General features: G+C 46.0%; 1 pseudogene; it reads left to right on the forward strand.

The window, feature by feature from the left end:
* The first annotated feature begins 893 nt into the window (after positions 1–893).
* LOC136479582 (uncharacterized) lies at positions 894–4,274 on the forward strand (annotated as a pseudogene).
* The last annotated feature ends 4,413 nt before the right edge of the window (positions 4,275–8,687 follow it).

Genomic DNA, 8,687 nt, shown 5'->3' on the forward strand with positions numbered 1-8,687 from the left:
GACGCTCCATCGTTTGACCCACTTCTCTGCCGTGAAGAGCTCAGAATGGGGAACCGCAGGCTCACGCTTGCAGCTCCGCCATTCGCGCTGTCACCCCAAAGCAAGGGGCCACCGAAGCAGGCGTCCGCGACGCGAGTAAGGAAGAGTGAAGGGCACGATTCGAGGTCTGATTCTGCTCTAATGAGCTCGAGTTCGTCGGAATCGCATATGTTAGAAATGGATTTGCAGGATTGGTTGAGTGAAGAACATTTTCCTCCGTTGAGTTCTCGACGGCAGATCAAATCAGTGGCATTCGGTCTCCCGAAGCATTCGCAACCGGATGAACCAATCAGGGCGGAGCGTTTGCAGCACATGCATATGCCTCCGATTGCAGCGGTGGATTCCAACACAATAGTTGTGGCGAATTTGCCTCTTAGCTTCAATTGGAATAGCAAAGGTTCAGGGGTGAGGAATCCCAAAACCATATGAGATCGACTGATCAAATTCTGAGAGATTGGAGCCCCCCATCCACGGAGAAGAGTGCGAAGCCGGCTGGTTCAGTTCCCCTGATTTCGGATCCGCCATTGATGACGACGGCAAAAGCTCCGCGGGAAATGGGGAAGAAGTTGTCACGGGCTGAGAAGGGAAAGGATGTTGGGCCGGCCCGACACGGCCCATCCATTGAGGACCTCTTGTCCCATTCCTTTACTCCCTCAGCCAGCAGATACGGAACCAAACCCCGCTCCCACCGCTGGGTCTGGGTCGCCGCCGCTAGAGTTTGGGACCCGACGGCGGAGCATTTCTCGGCGAGCGAGCATGACATCAAATGATTCGGTGCGACAGCTAAGCATCACCATCACGTCCAACCCTCCAAAACTGACGAGAGATCTTTCGCTGAGGTAGCCAAACCCAACATGGAGCGCAAACCACACCAGGGGCGAGACAACAGAGGTGCGGATCGGTACCGCGACGACCGTGAGGGGGATCGCTTCAGAGAGAGGCGTGATGATCGTGAGGGCTTCCAGGGACCACGCGGGGAAGTCCGAGATGCGCCACAAGGCCGTGAAGGTCACGGAGTTCGTGAGTTTCAGGAGTACGGGGATAGAGATCTGAGGCCGAGTCGTCCACCGTTTAGAGATCAGGATCCTAGAGAATATTAGGGGCGCAAGCGAACTGGGGATGCGCAAGAAGTGCGGCAAATGACAGAAGAAGATCTGCAACACAAGATCGAAGACCGCAGGAAGGGCTACAACCAACAGCAGAACTGGGACTCAAGCTCAGGTCAGTACTCGGGCCTTCCCATGAAGTGTTTCAACTTCAATGATTATGGTCACCATCATTCCACATGCAAGAAGCCTCCGTTTTGCTATAGTGGTAGAGATTATGGTCACAAATCTGCGCAATGCCCCCTGATGAGATCCAACAAGGGCCTACGGCTGTGTGGGTATGGTATGCCGGGCCAGATTTTCTATGCACTTGATCTACCTGAGACCAAATAAGAGGGGAAAGCTGATGTTGAGGCACCCATTAGAGCTCTGGTGCCAGTGTTAGAAGGTAGAGGTACCAAGGCAAGAATGAAAACTGAATTACAGTATTTGGTGGATTCGGAGTGGGACTGGGGTGTTAAACGTATCTCTGGCAGTGAATTTCTTGTCAACATTACATCCAAGGTTGTGATGAATTTGCTTTCCAAAATGGAGAAAATCAAGTTCATTACTGCAGATATCCTAGCTGTGGTTGAGCAAACTACAATGGACCCTGACACTTTTCAGATTCTTCAGTCTGTTTGGGTTAGAGCTCTGGGGTTCCTGATAATGCTAGATCTGAATTTGGTATCATGGAATTGGCTAGACTGGTTGGTGACCCTAAGGAAGTGCATCTACCATCCTTGCAATGGAGAGCAGTTTGGGTCAAAGTCTCATGTAAGAACCCTGATCAGATTGGAGGGACTTCAGAGGTATTCATCAACAAACAGGACAAGAGAATCTCATGGTATTATTCAGACAAAATGAGGAAATGTCGACCTGCTAAACCTGATGATGACTTGGATGATGATGAAGATGAGGTAACTGATGAGGAGGATCCTAAATCTCAAGAGAGCCATGTGTGGTTGGAATCTGGCAAACCACCAAAAGGGGATGCTAGTAAAGATGGGTCTGGACCATCTAACTATCAGGATAAAAAGGCTAATCTGAATGACCCAAGTATCAAAAGTGAAGCTAGGGAGTCAAGTGAAAATATATCTATGTGCACAGATGGAAGTATGCATGATTGCCAGAAAATGATGAAATTCTACATATTCCAAGAAATGCATGATCTTATGGCTAGGCTAAACCCTCAGGTGGTACTAGCTGAGATTGTGCCTACCCCTGATGCAAATGCTAACTTATCCCTAGTTCTGGAGGCTGCTAAGATTCACGAAGAGGTCTCTTTCACATGCCTGCCTGACTCAGCAGAAAGTGTGGTAGTGGAAAATATTTCTGAGAGCTTTTCCATCGGTGAAGACAGCATGACTCAGCAGGAATTTCATCCTGAAGATGTTGTAGCCCCCGAAGCAGTGCTCCCAAAGCATGTCATGTCTTCTAAAGCTTGCTGTACCAGACAAAGCTCGAGGTTCCAAGATAATGATATGTTCATTCAAGAGAAAGCCATGACCAGGAAGGCTGGTCACAAAGGTACTATCCCTACTCCTTCCGCATCTATCCCTTCTTCCTCTTGTGCTTTAGATAATATTGCTAGAGTATGTGGTTTCTCATTGGGCCAAGATAAGAGTGTTAGAGTTGCAAATATATCCCTGATTCAAGCTAAAGAAAATGTTATGAATGCTCTTTTGAATACAAAACAAAAGATTCTTGCTAGTTCTGAGTTGGAGAATGGAGTTCTGAATGACACTGAGAGGTCTCAGGATCAGCAAGCCCCTGTTTTAGAGATCTATGAAGACAGTGCTATTTTAAAGGACAATTTATTAGCCAAGGATCATGGATGAAGATATTATTTTGGAATGTAAGGGGGTTGGGTAATACTGGCACCAAGGCTTGGATCTGACCACAATCCCCTCCTGGTTGACACTGGTGAAAGGATGGATGTACATCATCACTATTTTAGATTCAGTTCTCACTAGTTAAAGCAAGCTGGATTTCATGATTGGATTAAGTCTAAATGGCCATCCAGGTTCAAGCATGATCCTCTTGATCATTGGCATATCATTTATGGGAAACTTAGAAGGGCTACTAAGGGCTGGGGCCAGAATACAGACAGTCACCAGAAAAAGCTTAAGTAGGAGATGATGCAGAGGGTAGCAATATTAGAAGAATGGAGTGACTCTAGAATCCTGTCCCAAGGTGAATGGGAAGAGAGATACAGTTTGGAAATGTCTCTGCAACTGATCTTATCTGATGATGTTGGCAAAGAAGAGGTGGGGAACAGTGGATACTGGCAGGAGATTCCAATACTAGCTATTTTCACAAGTGTGCCAATGGTAGAAGAAGGAAAATGCACATATCTATGCTGCAAATTGACGGTCAGGAGGTAGTGGAGCCACAGGACCTAAAAGACCATATTACAAATTATTACAAGTAGTTGTTTGGGAGTGAAGAGACTACCAATATTCACCTAGAATCTGACTTCTGGCCTGTTCATCAACAATTGCAACAGGTTGACATTGAGTTTCTTACCAGACCCTTTACCCTTGAAGAGTTAGATGCAACTATGAAAGAAATGAAAAGCAATACTGCTCTAGGACCAGATGGATTTACAGTTGAGTTTTTCAAGGCACTCTGGCCGTGTATCAGGGAAGACATCAAAGAAATGCTAGACAAGTTGCATGAAGGACAGCTAGAGCTATGGAGATTGAATTATGGGGTTATTATCCTACTTTCCAAAGTCAAACCAGCCACCACTGTGAAGCAATTTCGGTCAATTTGTCTCCTGAATGTTATTTACAAAATCATTACCAAAACATTGATAATGAGATCGACAGCTGTGGAGGGTAAAGTGATCAGCCCTTATCAAACAGCTTTTGTACCTGGCAGAAATATTCTAGAGGGTGTGGTTATTCTCCAGGAGGTCATGCATGAGCTAAGAGTGTCTAAATCTAATGGAGTTATTATTAAATTAGATTTCAAGAAAGCCTATGACAAAGTGAATTGGAACTTTTTAGAGGAAGTTTTACTCAAAAAAGGATTTGCTAAAACCTAGATTCAGTGGATAAACAAGACTGTGAGAGGTGGTAGAGTATGCATTGATCTTAATGTCCAGAGAGGAGAGTTCTTTAGAAGTTATAAAGGATTAAGACAAGGTGACCCTCTGTCACCCCTCCTATTCAACCTGGTGGCAGATGCTTTGTCTGCTATGTTTTCTAGAGCTAGCTCTGCAGGAGTTATCTAGGGCCTTGTTCCTCATTTAGTTGGAGGTGGCCTATCTCACTTGCAACATGCAGATGACATAGTTATTCTCCTCCAGTTCACATAGGAAAATCTGAGGAATGCTAGGATGATCTTATCATGCTATGAGGCTTTGTCTGGAATGAAGATCAATTTTGAGAAAAGTGAAATTTTCACAATTGGGCTCTCTGAAGAAGAGCAGTGCTTGGAAGCTAACCTACTGGGGTGTAAGATTGGGTCATTACCAGTGAAGTACTTAGGGATGCATGTGAGCAACTATATGGTCACTAAGGCACAATTGAGTTATGTTAGTGAGAAAACAGAGAAGGGATGACCTGGCAGTGTGAATATCTATCTTCTCGGGGGAAATCCACTTTAATTGATTCTTGTTTGTCAAGTATCCCCATGTACATTATGGGTGTGTACCAACTATATGAAGGAAATTTTCAGAGGCTTGATACAATCAGATCTAGATTTTTCTGGTAAGGACCAAGCAAGAAGAGGAAGTATCACATGATAAAATGGGAAGCCTTGAACAGACCTAAAGAATTTGGTGGCCTAGGATTTCTAGATGTAAGAGCTATGAATGCGTGTCTACTGGCCAAGTAGATTGACAGATTAGAGAGAGGAGACAACAGTTTGTGTTGTGAGCAGTTAAGGAAGAAATACCTAGGTTAGAAGAGTATTTTCCAAATTAAGAATAGGAGAGGGTCCCAATTCTACAAGTCTCTGCTAGATGTGAGAGAGCGGTACCAAACTGTATATGTTAAATAGCTAAGTTTTGCTTAGTGGAGTTTAATTGTATATGATAGTGCATTGCCTAGTTGGACAGCTTGCATGAGATAAATAGCTAGTGGGACTCAGCGGATAGGATGGAGGTGGCTAGGAGCACCACGTCCAGGTGGCACTCGCATAGGTCATGCGGTTCCGGGAAGAAGTGCACGCCCATGGACGCTGCCGTGGCGAAGTGGTTGGACCGGGAGTGCACCAGCACCATGTGCTCCTATGCCACCAGCGTGCGCGACAGGAACTGCCCGAAGTTGCCGAACCCGACCACGGTGGTCTTCAGCCGTGGTGCACGCTTCGGCTCCTCCTCCACCTTCTCAACCTCATCATGGGTTCCGCGGGATAACGAGGCGTTGCTGTCACTGCCAAGTGGCTGCAGGACACCCATAGCGTGGAGGCAGAGGGGAAGAGGTGCCGCGCCGGGAACGGGAAGCCGCCACCACTGGTAGCTCGCTACGTGGAACTGGAGGTTGGATGGAGTGGACGACCGGCGAGAGGTGGACAGCAGGTGATGGGCAGAATATAGTGCCACTTTTCTTCGCCCTGGCTAAGTGCTGGTAAGATGACGGTGGTAACCTTATTATTTTTCTTGATCGAGGGGAAAAAGGAGACGACGAGACAACGGTTGTATGAGGGTGACCCCTCCTTAGGTTTCAGAGGCACTATCCTTAGTGAGCCAGGCCGGCCGAATTGTTAACTCTATGATATTTGCACACATTACTACATAGTTCTTAAGGCGTCGCCTAGGCGTCCAGGCGTGCCCACCTCGCCGTGGAAACAATGGCGTCTTGCCCCCTAGGCGTCGCCTAGGCGCCGCCTAGGCATCCAGGCGTACCAAGCACTCGCGTAGACGCCTCACCGTCTTAAAAACTATGCATTACTAACTGCTTCCCCTGTTCATATCTTTTATTAAAATAAACCCTATAAACCAGCAAATAAACTAACTATTATTTACAATTAAAATTCACTAGCACAACCAATTATGATATCCATGTCAACTAGACACATCATCCACTAACATACATTTAGTTGTCCACATAAGTATGCCACACTTCCTCTAACATTATTATAATAGTTAATCCCTTCCTAAGAATTGTATGAATAGTTTAATCTTATTCCAAATCAGTTGTTCCCGTAGCTACACGCGAGATATGCTTCCCATGATCATTCTACTGCAACATAATATATATTGCTTTCTTTTTGTTTGCATCTGCTACGTGCTTCATGTTGGTCTTCGACCAAACAAGAGAGGGGGTGAGAGTGGAGAAAGAGAGAGGACCAAAATGAGTGAAAAGCCACAGTCTGCCTCCACCTTCCCTCCTCCCCTTTTTATAGGAGAGGTGGTAAAGGAGGTTTTTATTATTTCCTTTGGTGGGGCTTGAAATTACAAAAATGTCTCTAGGGGCTACTATTGAGCCATAAACATTATCTCACCAGCCCCTTAGGCTATATAATTGGGACCTCACACACTAATGGGGTCCCTAACATATGATACATCCCCAATAGTAGCCCCTCAGCTATTCGATTTTTATTGGAAGTACAAAATCAAATAGCTGAAGACAACCAAGTGTGTCCCAATTACAACTCAGAGCCAACGCATGACTCCCGCCTACTTAGAGATAGTCTAGGTATGATTCAATCTTTGGCTAGCCTGTGGCGGCGATCTACACATGAACCTCCATGATGTTGTCTTTGGCAGCTTGGAACTTCACAGGGCCCTTGATACCTTCCCTTCATAGTTTAGCCTTTGTCGGAGAAATTGATGTAGTGGAAATAGGCGAAGTAGTCGACATAGGCAAGGTAGATGTAGACGATCATGACATGTCTTCAAGATTGCACTCACGGGCGTTAGGCAAAGCCTTCATCTTCGGACAGATTGCTTGTCCAACGCACTCCTCTTGGCCCCTCTAGGCTGGCGCTTGTGAGAATTTTTTTCACATGCTTGAAGTTAATGTAGGCATGGTTGTTGTCATATATTTCATGGGTGGTGACCCTCCCCCTACTCCAATTGATGGTGAAGGCGAAGTCAAAGGTGACAATGGTGACCCCCCGCTCTAGACTGACGGTGAAGGTGAAGCCGAAGATGTTGATGGTGTCAAAGTCAGTGGCAAAACCCCTGCTAAGAAGTTGGCTCAAGAATTGTCAATGATGTTGAAGTCGTTGGCAAAGCCTCTAGTCAAAAAGTTGGTGAAAGAATTGTCGATGACGCCGAAGTTGTTGGAGAAACTCCTTGCCAAAATATTAGCGATGCGGAAGCGTTGATGCCAAAGTCAATGGTGAAGCCCTTGATGTGTTCGTGAGGGCGTAGTTGATGAGATTGTAGTAGGTGGCAAAATCCCTCGTTGATACGTTGGCGTTGGCGGTGTCAAGTTCACCAAATTTGGTTGTGAAAGCCTTGCCAAGATGTTGGTGTAGGCGGTGTCGAGTTCATCGAAGTCGATGGTGAAGCCCCTTGCTGATATGTTGGTGTAGGTGTGGTTGATGACACCAAAGTACGTGGCGAATCCCCTCTTCGATGTGTAGGCGTAGGCATAGTTGATGTGTAGGCATAGGCATAGTTGATGACTGTTGATGGTCACTAACACCTATTTTGACCATCAACATTTCACCCAAAAGCTAATTAAAGTGAGGTAAATCATCATCACACGTGTTGAATTTGCTTTATACTTCACCTAGTTCCACTTGTACTTTGAGATTTTTTTATGCAGGAATTTTAGCAAAAATAGTACAAAACAAGTGCATAGGAGGCAAGTGGACGTGGTAGGGGGCTTAGGCCCACAAGGCCACGTCAGCCGACACCACCTAGCCGTTGCCCTATGCCACCCTGGCCCTTGCCATGTCACTGATCCGTGGGATAGACTCTAGAAGACCTCCCAAGCGGTGATCCTATGTCGGTTTGATCAAGGGCCAAGACGAAGTTGCCTTGGATCCATGGGCCCACTGTCATACACTCAAGGGGCCAAACCGACTTCTAAACTGCCTTACTTGCCCAAGCAACCGACTTACCTACATGCAATCACCATCCAGAGGCCATCTAGAACCATTGGATGCAAAGGCGGTGGGATAGACGGTCGCCCAACGCCTAGGGGAGTCGTCGGATGCCCTAGGGGGCCACCGACCTCCCTTGGCTACCTACAAGTACCCCCACTGCCTCAACACACTATAAAAGGTGTGGAGCTCGGTGGAGAAGTGCCCCATACAATTCAAAGCTTCTTCAAGCTCTCTAGCTTAGAGTAGTAGCTTAGGAGTGGAAGTAGAGCTAGAGCAGAGTTTCTTCATAGTCCAGAAGAGTCTTCTGGGTCTGGTATAGCTCCTTTGTAATTCTTTCATTTAGCATTTACTTTATTCAGTACTTTATTTAAGTATTATTGCTTTGCTTTGTTCAAGTTCTAGTTCATTAGTGTTTATCATTAATAAGCTTAGGTGCTTGCTCTTAGCATAGTATCATAGGTTATCTTTTGTTTAGTAGTCATTCGTTAGTACCGGTTCCACCGTCTGGTTAGGGTACTTTGATCTCATTTCATCAGAGCTTAGATCAAA

The sequence above is a fragment of the Miscanthus floridulus genome, chromosome 9 (genome assembly GCF_019320115.1).
Source record: "Miscanthus floridulus cultivar M001 chromosome 9, ASM1932011v1, whole genome shotgun sequence".
NCBI lineage: Eukaryota > Viridiplantae > Streptophyta > Magnoliopsida > Poales > Poaceae > Miscanthus > Miscanthus floridulus.